This window comes from Lolium rigidum, chromosome 7 (assembly GCF_022539505.1).
Source record: "Lolium rigidum isolate FL_2022 chromosome 7, APGP_CSIRO_Lrig_0.1, whole genome shotgun sequence".
Lineage (NCBI taxonomy): Eukaryota > Viridiplantae > Streptophyta > Magnoliopsida > Poales > Poaceae > Lolium > Lolium rigidum.
In genome coordinates this window covers 223,383,125-223,400,088 of record NC_061514.1, presented here as the reverse complement: position 1 = coordinate 223,400,088, position 16,964 = coordinate 223,383,125, and positions in this window count along the sequence as shown.

Below are 16,964 nucleotides of genomic sequence, written 5' to 3'. Positions count from 1 at the left end.
TGTTGACAATAGAAAGTGCAAATTGGAATCTTCACTATGGTGGGAGAGACAGACACCCGCAAAGCCACTTACGCAATACAAGTTGCATGTCAAGCGTGGAGCAAGTCTCATGAGACGCGGTCATGTAAACTTAGCCCGCGCCGCTTCATCCCACCATCCCGCAAGATGCAAAGTACACTAACTAAAGCAACAAAAGCATCACCGCCCACAAAACCATTGTGTTCTACTCGTGCAACAGATCTATGCATAGACACGGCTCTGATACCACTGATGGGTTCGTTGCATAGAAAACAAAATTTTTCCTACCGCAAAGACGAATAAATCCAAGATCTAATCTATGGAAAAGCCATGTGGTGACCCCGCGTACCACTGCATGGTGTAGTACACAAGTCGTTGACATAACACAAGTGAAACACCGTTCCACTCATATTACATCTCTCAGAGTGGTACAACAGAAACATATGCGAGTCCAAGGTATGTCTATAGAAGTACACACGAACTGTTTACATAAGATCCACACAACCTCCTACTTTACAGTGAGGTAAAACTTCAAATAAAGCTCCAGAAGAACGACTCGTAGTCTATCTTATTGCTAACTCAAGTTTAAGAGCTAATTGGCTTGCTATAGAACTCTAGCTACTTAGGTGCTAGGACTAGGGAAAGGTTCCCTTCTATTACTAGTCTAGGTTTCCATAATAATTGATGCGGAAGTTGACTCCATTGACTTCTTTGATTGGATTCTTCATCTTGTTGCAGTTGACTCCCTTGTCTTCGAGTTCCACGGTAGTTTCTCCTTCGGTGCATTGCTCTAAGAAGGGGGTTCAAACGAGATAGAATGAGTACGAGCGTACTCGGCAAGTTCATATTAGGAAATAGGTGTATCATGCACTAGCTACAGCCATAGACCGGAAAGTCATAGGCCAATGCAAGTTTTCATAAACATTTCTTCAAAAGGTTTATTTTTATTCTGAAAACTATGCCCGTCGGTCTTCACGGAGTTGACTAGAACTTCGTGGAGTTCCTTTCCTGCCGCGTTCGCAGTTCCCTTCCCGAACGAGGAGTGACGATCACAATTCTTGATACCCTCTGCAGAGGTGCGTTACTTTACCCCACAAGAGATCTTAACCATGTTGCCGGCCGAGAGTATGTCCCCGTCCACACTTACTTTGGTGTGAGGCCCAGTATAAGATCCAAGCCAATCACTGCCTTCTCGGCGACCCTGCAAACCCACCCTTTTGTCCAACCGTACACCTCCAGTAGACTTCCCCCGATAATACGGCTTTACTCATGGTGTACTCCGGACAATCCATCATAGATCGGTAGAGCTTATCATCACTAATGGATGGGGATTTAAAAGGATTTCCCAACCTATTGCGGCAGTGCCTCAAGCACCCCACCGTCTCTCCGATCCGTTGGCGTGCGAAGGGAAAAGATACAGACTGACTTCCCCGAGCCATTATAGATCTTATGGATCAACGCGATATGTACGGCGCTAGAATCACCTGGACGGCATTGGTAATTTAATCCTAGGGTGATATAACCCATTGCAATGGAACCTCCACCATATCAACACATACCATGGTTCCATTGCCCACCACATAGTCATATTCATAATTGTAAAATAATATTTGCTTTTCAATGCATGAGTGATAAGTATAGTACTTTGCATATAGTTTGATAAAAATAATCAAATGACATGAGCAAGCGATGAACTTGCCTTTCTTGACCGCAAGATTATGCGAGGCAAAAGCTTCGATACGTGATAACTCCAAATTCTGAAATACCATCATCGTCCGGTAAGGACAATGTTTAAAGAACTGGCAAAAATGCTATAATGCATAGTATGAGATGCAATCGTCCCGAGCGTAACCTAACCTCGATGATTTAGGATGGATGAGTTGTAAAGATTTCTTTAGGGTGTGTTGCACTTTTAGGAGGGTTCTCAAACAAGGTTCTTATTAGGGCTTGGTTATATTAGCATCATAACCAAGTGATATAAGACATCATAACAATCATACACATAAAGAATAGTAGTGGAATAATATGTGAAGAACAGTTGTCAATTTTAAGTTCTACAGGACATGGTTGATGATTACTGATATTATACTTCAAAAGAATAACTTTTGAAGAACATGTTGTTTAAGAAATATTGAGTATTTCAAAGAAGGATTAGGGTTTCTAAGGTTTGATTGGTATTTGTACTTCAAAAGAATAACTGTTGAAGAACAGGTTAATTAAGAACATGAACTATTATATATAGGTGTTATGGCTTTCTAGGGTTTACTATTGAATTCATTTAGTTCTTGGATAGGAACTAGTTGGGTTTTTAACTTGGAATGGATTTCTATATAGCAAGTATTGGTAGGTTTATTGCTATGGTTTCTTCTAAGCATTATATCAAAGGATGGTTATTTAAGATGGTTCTATAAATTAGCTATTAGGGTTTACTATGGTTTCACAATTGCTTTACTAAATAATCTCTAATTGTTTCTAAGCTAAGTGGTTTATCATTTCCTAAGTAAGGTTTAGTTGGATAGGAACATGTGATGTGATTTGCTACACAAGGTTGGTATTAGGGTTTATCATCATGGTTTAACTAGGGTTTGATGGTTGAGGTTGATCCTAATGGTGTGGTATATAGGATTGGTGATCAATGGTGCTAATATGTGGTAGCAAGCTAGGGTTTATACCTAGGTGATACTAGTGAATCATATAGGTTTTAATTAAGAATAGGAACATGAAATGATAATATCATGTGACTTGGTTTTATGCTAGTGGATCATGTCTTGTATTTGTTGGTCACATAATATGGTTCCCTATGTAAGGTGACATTCACATGATCACATGTGATAAGCAACTAGGGTTTAGGGTTAAAGCAATTTCAAATGATCACATACAATAATGGGATCCAGATTCTAACTTATAATAAAACTAGGGTTTCTAAATTATGATTCAATTCTAAAGTAATACTTGGTACTAGAATTAATGTGATTAAGTACTTGGAATAAAGTTATTAATAATTTTAACATGCTATTAATTTTTAGAGGGTTTAAGAATTAAAATAATGACTAGTTAGGGTTTATGAATTACCACTAATATTTAAGTTAATGCAAATATAATAAATAAATTTAATCCTAACATTTTACTTAGTTACTGAATAGTTAAAATTTAATTTTTGATATTTAACTATTTGTTGAATTCAAATTGTATTTAGAACAAATGGAAAGGCATAATTAATAAAGTTAAAATAAGTGAATTTTTATTTTGACACACATTTTTGTTTTATATTTTGTTTGGATAGAGTTTATTTTTGTGAGCATTTTGATATATTATTCATATTTTTCTGAGTTGAAATGATTTTTCTATGATTTTGCAAAGTTTCAGTGATTTTCTGGAATTAAAATTAAAACAGAAAAGCTAAAGGTACCGGTTCATCTCTACTCCTAGACACTGACGAGTGGGGTCATTGACTGGGTCAGTTGCCACGATGGCAACGACCAGTCAACTACTGCTCAAGGTCCCACTGCCACGCGGGCGTTGCCGGCGGTTAAACGCCGGCGGCCTGGATACGGTGGCGCCGCTGATTTAGTGACCCCCCAGCACGCACGAATAGGATTTTCCGATTCCCCCTGACATGCTGAGGCTGATGGTGGTGTTGATTGGCGAAGGGATCACCGGAGCTTCGTCGGAGACCATGTCCCGCGGCGGTGCACTCCGGCGAGATGTCTAAACGGAGCTACAGAGAGATCTAGGAAACGAAAGTAGGCTCCAAAGATACGCAAGCTCACCGTGACTACGATGGTGTGGTCGGCGACGATGATTGCCACCGGAGTTGAGCTCAATCTCGCCATTGCCGACGATGTACTGAGAAGGGAACGATCAAATTCGCCCAGCTCCGAGCTCCCCTTGATGCCTGCTTGCTTCCAGATGATCTATACGCCAAGGCGCGTCGACTGAGCCACGCCATGGACTCCGGGATGGCTTGTACCGTCGGGTTCGTCATCGACGCCGACGACAGTACATGGAAGATTACGAGAGATAGAGAGGTTCTGGGAAGGAATGGATGGGCAGCGAGGTACTAGGGTTTCCTGGAGAAGCTCTTGACCTATTTATAGAGCTCGGCAAGGTCAAATTAGGAAGTTCACCGCCGGCGACGGCCGAGATGTGGCGGTGCCATTGCTATCGCAAATGAGCACGAATCGGGACGCAATTAGATAGGCTCGGACGCGAAAGGATTTGGGCGCGGTTACGAGATTTCGACGACGTCCGGGCGTCCTTATCGCCGTCGTGGTCGTGGCCTACCTGGCGCGCGCGTGCTGTCGATGCCGTAGAGGAAGACGACGACGATCATATCCCTCGCACGATTTTTAAAGCAGCGAAACGGTATTTGGTCTGGGCCGGGTTGCACCGGGCTGTGGTGGTGGGTCTGGTCCTCGAGGCTCAGCCTGGCTGGGCTGCACGGCCGAGTAAGCCGGTAAGCTTTCCCTCTCTTTCTTATTTCAAATTTCTATTTTCTGTTTTTATTTCTGGTTTCTATTTGGTATTTGAATTCACATTTGAATTCTGTTTTATTTTACGGGTTCTAAAATATTTGAGTATCAAGATAATTTGATAATCATGCTTACTGCATGGTTTTGTTATTTAAAACAAATAGTTTAGTTAGGATTTAATTGAGATCTTGTGTGGCTTAAGTAAAATAGAAATGGTTAGTTACTTATTTTAAATTCCTTTTAATTTAGAAACTAGATCTATTTAAGTGGTTTGAAAATTTATAACCTGTGCATAATGAACACATGATTGGGTTGAGCTAGTACTTAACAATATGGATTGTTCACATATAATTTCCATTATGTCTAGAGTTTAAATTAGTAGTGAAAATGAGGATGGAATTGGGTTCATCATTTTATGTGAATGATAGTTCTTAAGGTTTGAGAAAATGGTTGATTAAACTCTATAATTACTAATCTTTCTTAGCAACTTCTAGCTTGGATTATACTTGTGATCCATGATACACAAGTTAGGAAATAATATTTTATGTGGGGTGGATCCTACATGAAAAGGTTTAGGGTTTTGGGAATACTTCACTAATTGAAGTATCCAATAGGCATGAGGCATGGCGGGTTCTACATATAATCCAAAGTAATCCATGGGTTGGATTTCAGACTTGGTCTAGGGTTTTAGTAGTGATCACCAATGTGATACACCACTAGGTTTAGGATGTGAGCAATAGTTAGGTTATGTTTAATTGACTAGGATTACTCTTCTACACAAGGCATGATGATTGGTTTGGGATTAACTACTAGTGATATACTTATTAGTTTATGTGATAGATGAGATCTATTAATAACATGGGTTTAACTGATCATCTATATCTACAAGGTATAATCATGCATTAGACAATATCCACTTATTCCTCACTAATCACTCTTTATCATTCCTCTCATCACACTCACTTAGATTCTTAGGGTTTCTAATTAATACCAAATTGTGATGATTATGGAATTGGTTTCCTAAGGTCCTACTCAAGAGATGATGATATGATCCTCTAAATATATGGTTTGCCTAGGAATTCTACCTTGGTATCTTTTGTAGCTTGTTCTTCATGAAATCTGATAAACCTGCATCTTGTGGTATGCCTCCACCTCCTAGCTTCTTCATCTTGATCCTAGCTAATTCACATGGAGTGGCTCTATGTGTTTGTTCCCATGTATCATGGTACTTGATGAGCAAATGGATGAAGGGTGTGGCTCTATTTATAGGCTTGGGCAAGCTCTAATATCATGACACATAGGTGGTGACTCTTGTGTTGGTTTGATGAGTAAGGTGCTTGGTTGTCATGCCCTCATCCATAGCAATCCCTTGAGCATGAGGTGGCAAAGCTTGGAAAGCAAGTCATGTAGATATTTTCATCCCACATGGCATAGAGATTATCCTCTCATATGATTTATTTTTGGATAGCCAAGTGGCATTTGCTACTAAATATCATGTGGATGGTTTTATTATTGTGGATGAGTCATCATACCATCTTTGATTGGATTTACATTATAATATTGGTAAAAAGGTTAAGGTTGAGGGTTATTTCTCAAGTTTGGATAGTTGGTGTTTGAATTCACCAAGACATGATCATATGAGTTTCAAAATACTCATAGTTAGTTTTATTCAAATAGTTTGAACTATAATTCGTAATGTAAATGGATTTAGTTTTATGATATTCCATATACTTAATAAGTTATGATTTAAATAAGAATGTGTGGCTTTTATGCACTTTAGACCCTGTGGTTAACCTTATTTGGTAATAGGTTTAGAAGTGAATTAAATTACACACAAAGGTAGTTGCTAACTTTTAAGTGTTAATAAGTTAGGGTTTGATTCTTAAAGAATGTGTTGTTGTAAATCTAATTCCATTTGATCTAATCCATAGATCAAATCATCTCTACCCAAAACAAGGTTTTAGCAAAGATCACGAGTGAAGTTTATAGCGCTTGACTTGATGATCTACTTCAATTCCAGCAAGTCAAGTGAAACTTCGATGCATCGTGGTAAGTTTTATTTGAAAGCGCGAAAATTCCCGGATTTTCTATGCATGAATGCAATGCACACTTTGGTGTTCTCTCATTTTATTGCCTCTAAACCTGGGATATTACAGCCTCTCCCCCTTAAAGCTGAACTTCGTCCCGAAGTTCGAACGCTCTCATGTTTCGGAATGTTGAAATGTCTTGAACAGATCACCATCCTTCAACTCCATGGTGATCACACTAGATATAGTGAAATATATCCCTTGTCCAGATCCTTCCGGATTCTTCGATATACTGGCATCGATACTTTCTTCAATTCTATGATTTCTTCCAACACTCTAAGCTTATAGGCTTACTATCCAAAAATTCTTGGATTAAGACATCTTATTGTGTTAATGGACTTTCCTAATGGTTGTGGTGACATCTTCCTATTTGGGTACTCAAAGCTTGGTTCTACCGAGCTGCGGTAATCCAAGTTGCGGTGTAATATGGCACTACGATTTACCATTGCGATACTCAAACCTTAATTTTAAAAGATTTATTTAAGGTAGGGTATTGTTTTCCCTTACTACCATAACGAAAGTAATGGTACTTGGTAAGGTATTACGATAGGCATGGTCCTGGTTGTTTAGTCCTACGAATGGATTAGACTCATTTAGTCCATCCAATCATGGCTTCTAGTTTTAAGCTAGTTATCTTCCTTTTGGGTTCTTTAGGTTCCATGAAAGGAATCTTTCTAATAATCATTAGTTTTGGTATGGTCAAACTCCTTCGGTCTTTATGCTTTCTTAGGCTTTGATTGTCCTCCGATATCTTCTTCATCCAACTTCATTTTCTAATACTTACTTAAGTTCTCTTGGTTTTGAGTAATTACAATTACCCACTCAAGTTAAGGTCTAACCCTTACTTCTTCGAGATATAAACCTCGGCTTCTGGTCTGACAATCTCCTGAGAGTACTTTTATATGGGTACTTCCCAACAACCTTATAAAAATAAGATCGGACTTCCTCTCAGTTCAGACCTTTTTCTCCGTCTATCATACTCCAAAATAATATTTTAATACTTCTCCTTCAACCTTCCTCTCCCCCTTGGAGTTTACTAATGATCTTCAAACTTCCTTTCTTCTAATCATTAAACTCCAAGGTTAGAAGTTTAGTCTTGGTCTAACTTGTAGTTTGTACTTTTCTAGAGTCTCACGAAGAATTCTTTGTGGTGTATCCACTCGGTTGTGGGTATCCATTATGAATCCTCCAATTAAAAAAATTTACCAACTACGAGATACCAAGTTTGTGAAATACTAGGCTACGGAATCCCCCTTTCTTTTAGGTAAAGAAATGTTCGAGTCTGTGGCTATACGGTACCAATTGCGGACTACCTAGTACCGGATGTAGCTTATTGGATACCAGTTGTGGCTATGTTATGGTTGTCAATATCTACCTACCAGCTGTGGCTACTTACATAGCTTTAGTTAAGATATACCTCACTTAACATTCTTTCTCTTCATGGTTATCCTATATTAGCTGCGGTCTTATTATACCAGCTACGACTTCACTTGTCTATTTTCCTTCTTCCAGGGTTTATTTTGCAAGAAACCACTTGTTGACACTATGAAAATAGTATTGTAAGTGACTTCACTTGCATTACCTTCTTCCATAATGAATATGGCTCCACTTCTACTGCTCCATATTCACTATTTTCTCACTTTCATGGTACTTCCATGTTGAAGTACTCCTTGATTAAGGATAAAAGTGAGTTTCAATTGTTCCTTCCTTCAAGTATTGTGGTTGCTTTCCACAATTTGACTTCCTTCTTCTAGTGAACCTTCATCGTGTCTTCAAAATCTTCAGAATTCGTCACTTCCTCACTCGAATACCTTTACCCTCTAGACCTATAACATCAAGTGAGAGCTTGATATTGCAACATGCATTTGCATATCAAAGTCAAACTTCATGTATGGATCTAGTCAATCAATGAAAATCCAATAAAATCCAAGAAGATCCAGCTTTGTGCTTATAATACACATCATTATATGCCTGAATATAATAGTTGGGTAGGACATCCCTAAACATCAGGCTCAGATGTGCAGTATATAACACCACATAAGATAGGTTTAGGTTGTGATACTTAGCACAAATACGTGAATTTCTACTATTTGTCTCAACATTTATCTTAATTGCACATTTGCAATGAGACAAACTTGAAACAAAATGGCCTGGGATAGTTGAAGTTAACCTAGTTTTCTTTGGAAGTACTAACAAAATAGTATACCATATATATGTGCTATTGAGGACTACTTCCTATAATACAATTAGTTCTAACATGTCTACTCTAAACACATGATTGTTTAGAATATACCACCTATAACTCTAGGATTTCTCTATGTGACATGCTCTACAATAAGCCTTCTTTAAATTAAGGACTATGGTTCTAACATACTTGGTACGGTTATTAGGATTTTAAGGCCTAAGCTTTCGAACTATTCCTTAAATCCTACTCCTCATCATACTTCTGTTAACTCACTTATGATGTTCTACTCCCTCACATCATGATTCTCAAGTGAATCATATATGATTACCAACTTTACCATGAAAAGTAGAGTTGTATAACTCCTATCACTCTTCCTTACCTCCTATGATTGACTCATCATAGACATATACTACCTTATATAACTTATCTTCCTTACTTAACATCAGTCATTTGACATTTTGAATGACTCTTACTTAACTATAACATAACTTGGTATACATCTTCCAATAGGATATCTTCCTTATGGTTGTATCCTCTCTTTGGACTACCATGTGTTGTATACCAACTGTGGTCTACTACCACCCATTATCTTAAGCTTCAATGGTGTTCTATTTATGTTGGAATGAAGCAAGATAACTAATTCACTTTACTAAAGAAAGATAGATAAGAAAGATTGACTCAAGTGTGTCAGGATTATTCTCAAGTGAATACCCATCTCAAGTCAAAAGAATAGTTGGTTTAACATAGTTGACTTAGGTAATACCACTTCCTATAGACACTACCAAACCTATAGGTCTCCTTTAAAGGGTTTTAATCCTAGGGTCAAAGCATTTGCTCTGATACCAGCTGTGGTGACCCCGCGTACCCTTGCATGGTGTAGTACACAAGTCGTTGACATAACACAAGTGAAACACCGTTCCACTCATATTACATCTCTCGAGTGGTACAACGAAAACATATGCGAGTCCAAGGTATGTCTATAGAAGTACACACGAAGCTGTTTACATAAGATCCACACAACCTCCTACTTTACGGTGAGGTAAAACTTCAAATAAAGCTCCAGAAGAACGACTCGTAGTCTATCTTATTGCTAACTCAAGTTTAAGAGCTAATTGGCTTGCTATAGAAATCTAGCTACTTAGGTGCTAGGATTAGGGAAAGGTTCCCTTCTATTACTAGTCTAGGTTTCCATAATAATTGATGCGGAAGTTGACTCCATTGACTTCTTTGATTGGATTCTTCATCTTGTTGCAGTTGACTCCCTTGTCTTCGAGTTCCACGGTAGTTTCTCCTTCGGTGCATTGCTCTAAGAAGGGGGTTCAAACGAGATAGAATGAGTACGAGCGTACTCGGCAAGTTCATATTAGGAAATAGGTGTATCATGCACTAGCTACAGCCATAGACCGAGAAAGTCATAGGCCAATGCAAGTTTTCATAAACATTTCTTCAAAAGGTTTATTTTATTCCGAAAACTATGCCCGTCGGTCTTCACGGAGTTGACTAGAACTTCGTGGAGTTCCTTTCTGCCGCGTTCGCAGTTCCCTTCCCGGAACAGGGAGTGACGAGTCACAATTCTTGATACCTCTGCGAGAGGTGCGTTACTTTACCCCACAAGAGATCTTAACCATGTTGCCGGCCGAGAGTATGTCCCCGTCCACACTTCCTTTGGTGTGAGGCCCGGTATAAGATCCAAGCCAATCACCGCCTTCTCGGCGACCCCGCAAACCCACCCTTTTGTCCAACCGTACACCTCCGAGTAGACTTCCCCGATAATACGGCTTTACTCATGGTGTACTCCGGACAATCCATCATAGATCGGTAGAGATTAACATCACTAATGGATGGGGATTTAAAAGGATTTCCCAACCTATTGCGGCGGTGCCTCCAGCACCCCACCGTCTCTCCGATCCGTTGGCGTGCGAAGGGAAAAGATACAGCTGACTTCCCCGAGCCATTATAGATCTTATGGATCAACGCGATATGTACGGCGCTAGAATCACTGGACGGCATTGGTAATTAATCCTAGGGTGATATAACCCATTGCAATGGAACCTCCACCATATCAACACATACCATGGTTCCATTGCCCACCACATAGTCATATTCATAATTGTAAAATAATATTTGCTTTTCAATGCATGAGTGATAAGTATAGTACTTTGCATATAGTTTGATAAAAATAATCAAATGACATGAGCAAGCGATGAACTTGCCTTTCTTGACCGCAAGATTATGCGGGCAAAAGCTTCGATACGTGATAACTCCAAATTCTGAAATACCATCATCGTCCGGTAAGGACAATGTTTAAAGAACTGGCAAAGATGCTATAATGCATAGTATGAGATGCAATCGTCCCGAGCGTAACCTAACCTCGATGATTTAGGATGGATGAGTTGTAAAGATTTCTTTAGGGTTGTGTTGCACTTTTAGAATGGTTCTCAAACAAGGTTCTTATTAGGGTTTGGTTATATTAGCATCATAACCAAGTGATATAAGACATCATAACAATCATACACATAAAGAATAGTAGTGGAATAATATGTGAAGAACAGGTTGTCAATTTTAAGTTCTACAGGACATGGTTGATGATTACTGATATTATACTTCAAAAGAATAACTTTTGAAGAACATGTTGTTTAAGAAATATTGAGTATTTCAAAGAAGGATTAGGGTTTCTAAGGTTTGATTGGTATTTGTACTTCAAAAGAATAACTTGTTGAAGAACAGGTTAATTAAGAACATGAACTATTATATATAGGTGTTATGGCTTTCTAGGGTTTACTATTGAATTCATTTAGTTCTTGGATAGGAACTAGTTGGGTTTTTAACTTGGAATGGATTTCTATATAGCAAGTATTGGTAGGTTTATTGCTATGGTTTCTTCTAAGCATTATATCAAAGGATGGTTATTTAAGATGGTTCTATAAATTAGCTATTAGGGTTTACTATGGTTTCACAATTGCTTTACTAAATAATCTCTAATTGTTTCTAAGCTAAGTGGTTTATCATTTCCTAAGTAAGGTTTAGTTGGATAGGAACATGTGATGTGATTTGCTACACAAGGTTGGTATTAGGGTTTATCATCATGGTTCTAACTAGGGTTTGATGGTTGAGGTTGATCCTAATGGTGTGGTATATAGGATTGGTGATCAATGGTGCTAATATGTGGTAGCAAGCTAGGGTTTATACCTAGGTGATACTAGTGAATCATATAGGTTTTAATTAAGAATAGGAACATGAAATGATAATCTCATGTGACTTGGTTTTATGCTAGTGGATCATAAGTCATGCATTCGTTGGTTACATAATATGGTTCTCTATGTAAGGTGAACATTCACATGATCACATGTGATAAGCAACTAGGGTTTTAGAGTTAGTTACTAAGGTGTAATGATCACATGAAATAATGAGATCAAGGTCATACTTAAATTAAACTAGGGTTTCTAAATTATGGTACAACTCCTAAAATGATAATCGGTAATAGAGTTGTGGTTACTAATTACTTTGAATCAAAATTAGTAATGGTTTAACATTATTAATTCATAGATTTAATAATCTAAAGTAATTCTACTTAGGTTTAATTAAGAATTAGGGTTTAATGATTGTTATTAGGTTTAAAATAGTTAACTTGTTAACTAAAATGTTTAATTAAATAATTTTGAGCTACCAAAATAATATTGGCTATTAATATTTTCTTGAGGTTTACTATTTAAAGAAAATAGTAAATAGTAACTTGCAATTAGGGTTTATGAATTACCACTAATATTTAAGTTAATGCAAATATGATAAATAAAATTAATCCTAACATTTTACTTAGTTACTGAATAGTTAAAATTTAATTTTTGAAATTTCACTATTTGTTGAATTCAAATTGTATTTTAGAACAAATGGAAAGGCATAATTAATAAAGTTAAAAATAAGTGAATTTTTATTTTGACACACATTTTTGTTTTATATTTTATTTGAATAGAGTTTATTTTTGTGAGCATTTTGATATATTATTCATATTTTTCTGAGTTGAAATGAATTTTCTATGATTTTGTAAAGTTTCAGTGATTTTCTGGAATTTGAAATTAAAACTAAAATGCTAAACGTACCCGGTTCATCTCTACTCCTAGACACCGACGAGTGGGGCTCATTGACTCGGGTCGGTTGCCACGCATGGCAACGACCGGTCAACTCACGCTCAAGGTCCCAGCGCCACGCGGCGTTCTCGCGGCGTTAGAACGCCGGCGGCTCCGAGATACGGTGGCGCCGGCAGATCTCGGTGACTCCCAGCCAGCACGCACGAACCAGGATTTCCGATGCCTCCGACATGCTGAGGCGATGGTGGTGCTGATTTGGCCAAAGGATCACCGGAGCATCGCCGGTGAGACCATGTCCCGCGGCGGTGCACTCCGGCGAGATATCGAAACGGAGCTACGAGATGCGATCTAGGAAACGAAAGTAGGCTCCAAAGATGCGCAAGCTCACCGTGAGCTACGATGGTGTGGTCGGCGACGATGATTGCCACGGAGTCGAGCTCAATCTCGCCATTGCCGACGATGTCCGATGAAGGGAACGATCGAAATTCGCGTCGGCTCCGAGCTCCCCTTGATGCCTGCTCCTTCCGGATGATCTATACGCCAAGGCGCGTCGACTCGAGCCACGCCATGGACTCGGGATGGCTTCGTATCGTCGGCGTCGTCATCGACGCCGGCGAACGGTAGATGGAAGAATTACGAGAGATAGAGAGGATCCGGGAAGGAATGGATGGGCGGCGAGGTACTAGAGGTTTCTCGGCGGAGCTCTTGACCTATTTATAGGGCTCGAGCGAGGTCAAGTTAGGAAGTTCACTCGCCGGCGGCGATGGCCGAGATGTGGCGGCTGCCGTAAGTCTGCATATGGGCGCGAATCTTGGACGCAATTAGGATAGGCTCGGACGCGAGAGGATTTGGGCGCGGTTCTCGAGATCTTCGACGACGTCCGGGGCGTCCTTATCGCCGTCGAGGTCGTGGCCTACCTGCGCCGTCGCGCTGTCGATGCCGTAGAGGAAGACGACGACGATCTATTCTCCTCGCACGATTTTTAAAGCACGGCGAAACGGTATTTGGCTTCGGGCTGGGCTGCACTGGGCTGTGGTGGCTGGCTGGTCTCGGGCTGGGCTTGGTGGGCTGCACGGCTCGGGTAAGCCGAGTAAGCTTTCCCTCTCTTTCTCTATTTCAAATTTCTATTTTCTGTTTTTTATTTCCTGGTTTCTATTTGGTATTTGAATTCAAATTTGAATTCGTTTTTATTTTACGAGTTCTAAAATACTTGAGTATCAAGATAATTTGATAATCATGCCTACTTGCATGGTTTTGTTATTTTAAAACAAATATTTATGGTTAGATTTAATTGAGATCTTGTGTGAGCTTAAGTAAAATAGAAATGGTTTAGTGTACTTATTTTAAATTCCTTTTTAATTTAGAAACTAGACCTATTTTAAGTGGTTTGAAAATTTATAACCTGTGCATAATGAACACATGTCATTGGGTTGAGTTAGTACTTAACAATATGGATTGTTCACATATAATTTCCATTATGGCTAGAGTTTAAATTAGTAGTGAAAATGAGGATGGAATTGGGTTCATGATTTTATGTGAATGATAGTTCTTAAGGTTTGAGAAAATGGTTGATTAAACTCTATAATTACTAATCTTGCTTAGCAACTTCTAGCTTGGATTATACTTGTGATCCATGATACACAAGTTAGGAAATAATATTTTATGTGGGGTGGATCCTACATGAAAAGGTTTAGGGTTTTGGGAATACTTCACTAATTGAAGTATCCAATAGGCATGAGGCATGGCAGGGTTCTACATATAATCCAAAGTAATCCATGGGTTGGATTTCAGACTTGGTCTAGGGTTTTAGTAGTGATCACCAATGTGATACACCACTAGGTTTAGGATGTGAGCAATAGTTAGGTTATGTTTAATTGACTAGGATTACTCTTCTACACAAGGCATGAGGATTGGTTTGGGATTAACTACTAGTGATATACTTATTATTTTATGTGATAGATGAGATCTATTAATAACATGGGTTTAACTGATCATCTATATCTACAAGGTATAATCATGCATTAGACAATATCCACTTATTCCTCACTAATCACTCTTTATCATTCCTCTCATCACACTCACTTAGATTCTTAGGGTTTCTAATTAATACCAAATTGTGATGATTATGGAATTGGTTTCCTAAGGTCCTACTCAAGAGATGATGATATGATCCTCTAAATATATGGTTTTCCTAGGAATTCTACCTTGGTATCTTTTGTAGCTTGTTCTTCATGAAATCTGATAAACCTGCATCTTGTGGTATGCCTCCACCTCCTAGCTTCTTCATCTTGATCCTAGCTAATTCACATGGAATGGCTCTATGTGTTTGTTCCCATGTATCATGGTACTTGATGAGCAAATGGATGAAGGGTGTGGCTCTATTTATAGGCTTGGGCAAGCTCTAATATCATGACACATAGGTGGTGACTCTTGTGTTGGTTTGATGAGTAAGGTGCTTGGTTGTCATGCCCTCATCCATAGCAATCCCTTGAGCATGAGGTGGCAAAGCTTGGAAAGCAAGTCATGTAGATATTTTCATCCCACATGGCATAGAGATTATCCTCTCATATGATTTATTTTTGGATAGCCAAGTGGCATTTGCTACTAAATATCATGTGGATGGTTTTATTATTGTGGATGAGTCATCATACCATCTTTGATTGGATTTACATTATAATATTGGTAAAAAGGTTAAGGTTGAGCGTTATTTCTCAAGTTTGGATAGTTGGTGTTTGAATTCACCAAGGCATGATCATATGAGTTTCAAAATACTCATAGTTAGTTTTATTCAAATAGTTTGAACTATAATTCGTAATGTAAATGGATTTAGTTTTATGATATTCCATATACTTAATAAGTTATGATTTAAATAAGAATGTGTGGCATTTATGCACTTTAGACCCTGTGGTTAACCTTATTTGGTAATAGGTTTAGAAGTGAATTAAATTACACACAAAGGCAGTTGCTAACTTTTAAGTGTTAATAAGTTAGGGTTTGATTCTTAAAGAATGTGTTGTTGTAAAGCTAATTCCATTTGATCTAATCCATAGATCAAATCATCTCTACCCAAAACAAGGTTTTAGCAAAGATCACAGTGAAGTTTATAGCGCTTGACTTGATGATCTACTTCAATTCGGCAAGTCAAGTGAAACTTCAGTGACTGTGGTAAGTTTTATTTGAAAGCGCGAAAATCCCCCGGATTTTCTATGCATGAATGCAATGCACACTTTAGTGTTCTCTCATTTTGTTGCCTCTAAACCTGGGATATTACAAGCCAAGATCTAATCTACAAGATCGGAGCAACGAGATGGAGATGAGACTAACCCTCGAAGATTCCAAAGCCTACGAGATTAATCGCGTTGTTGATGTAGACGATCGTCCCCGGTGCTGCAATCCGGCAGCACTTCCGTACTCGGTCGCGCGTATGGTGTCGATGAAGCCCTTCCTCTCCCCGTTCCAGTGGGCAGCGGAGGTGTGGTAGATCTCCTCCAAGTTCCAGTAGCACGACGGCGTGGTGGTGGTGGTGGAGGAAGAAAAACTGCAGGGCTTCGCCTAAGCCGGAGCAGCGTATGGTGGAGGAGAGAGGCGGCCAGAGGAGGGGACAATGGATGGGATGGTGGCCGGACACCCCCTCCTCTTTATATAGGGGGCCAGGTCGGTGGGGTGGCCCCCTTTCCCATCTAGGGTTAGGGGGCGGCGGCCAAGTCGGGGGAAGAGGGATTTCTTCCCCCCAAGTTGATCCCCTAGGGTTTTGGGGAAACCCTAGGGGTTTGGCCGGCTGGGCCTTGAGGGGCATGTGCCCCTTGCCCATTAGGCTAGGGAGCACCCCTCGGCCCATGCTAGGCCTCCTAGGGTCGTGGGCCCACTGGTGGGACCCCCGGAACCTTCTAGAACCTTCCCGGTCATCCACCGGAAAAATCCCGAACTTTTCTGAAACATAGAAATCAACTTCCCTTATTTGAATCTTATTCTCCGGACCATTCCGGACCTCCTCATGACGTCTTGGATCCCATCCGAGACTCCGAACAAACTTCGTCTCCATACCATATTCAAATCTACTTATGCGACATCGAACCTTAAGCGCGTCACCCTATGGTTCGCGAACTATGCAGACATG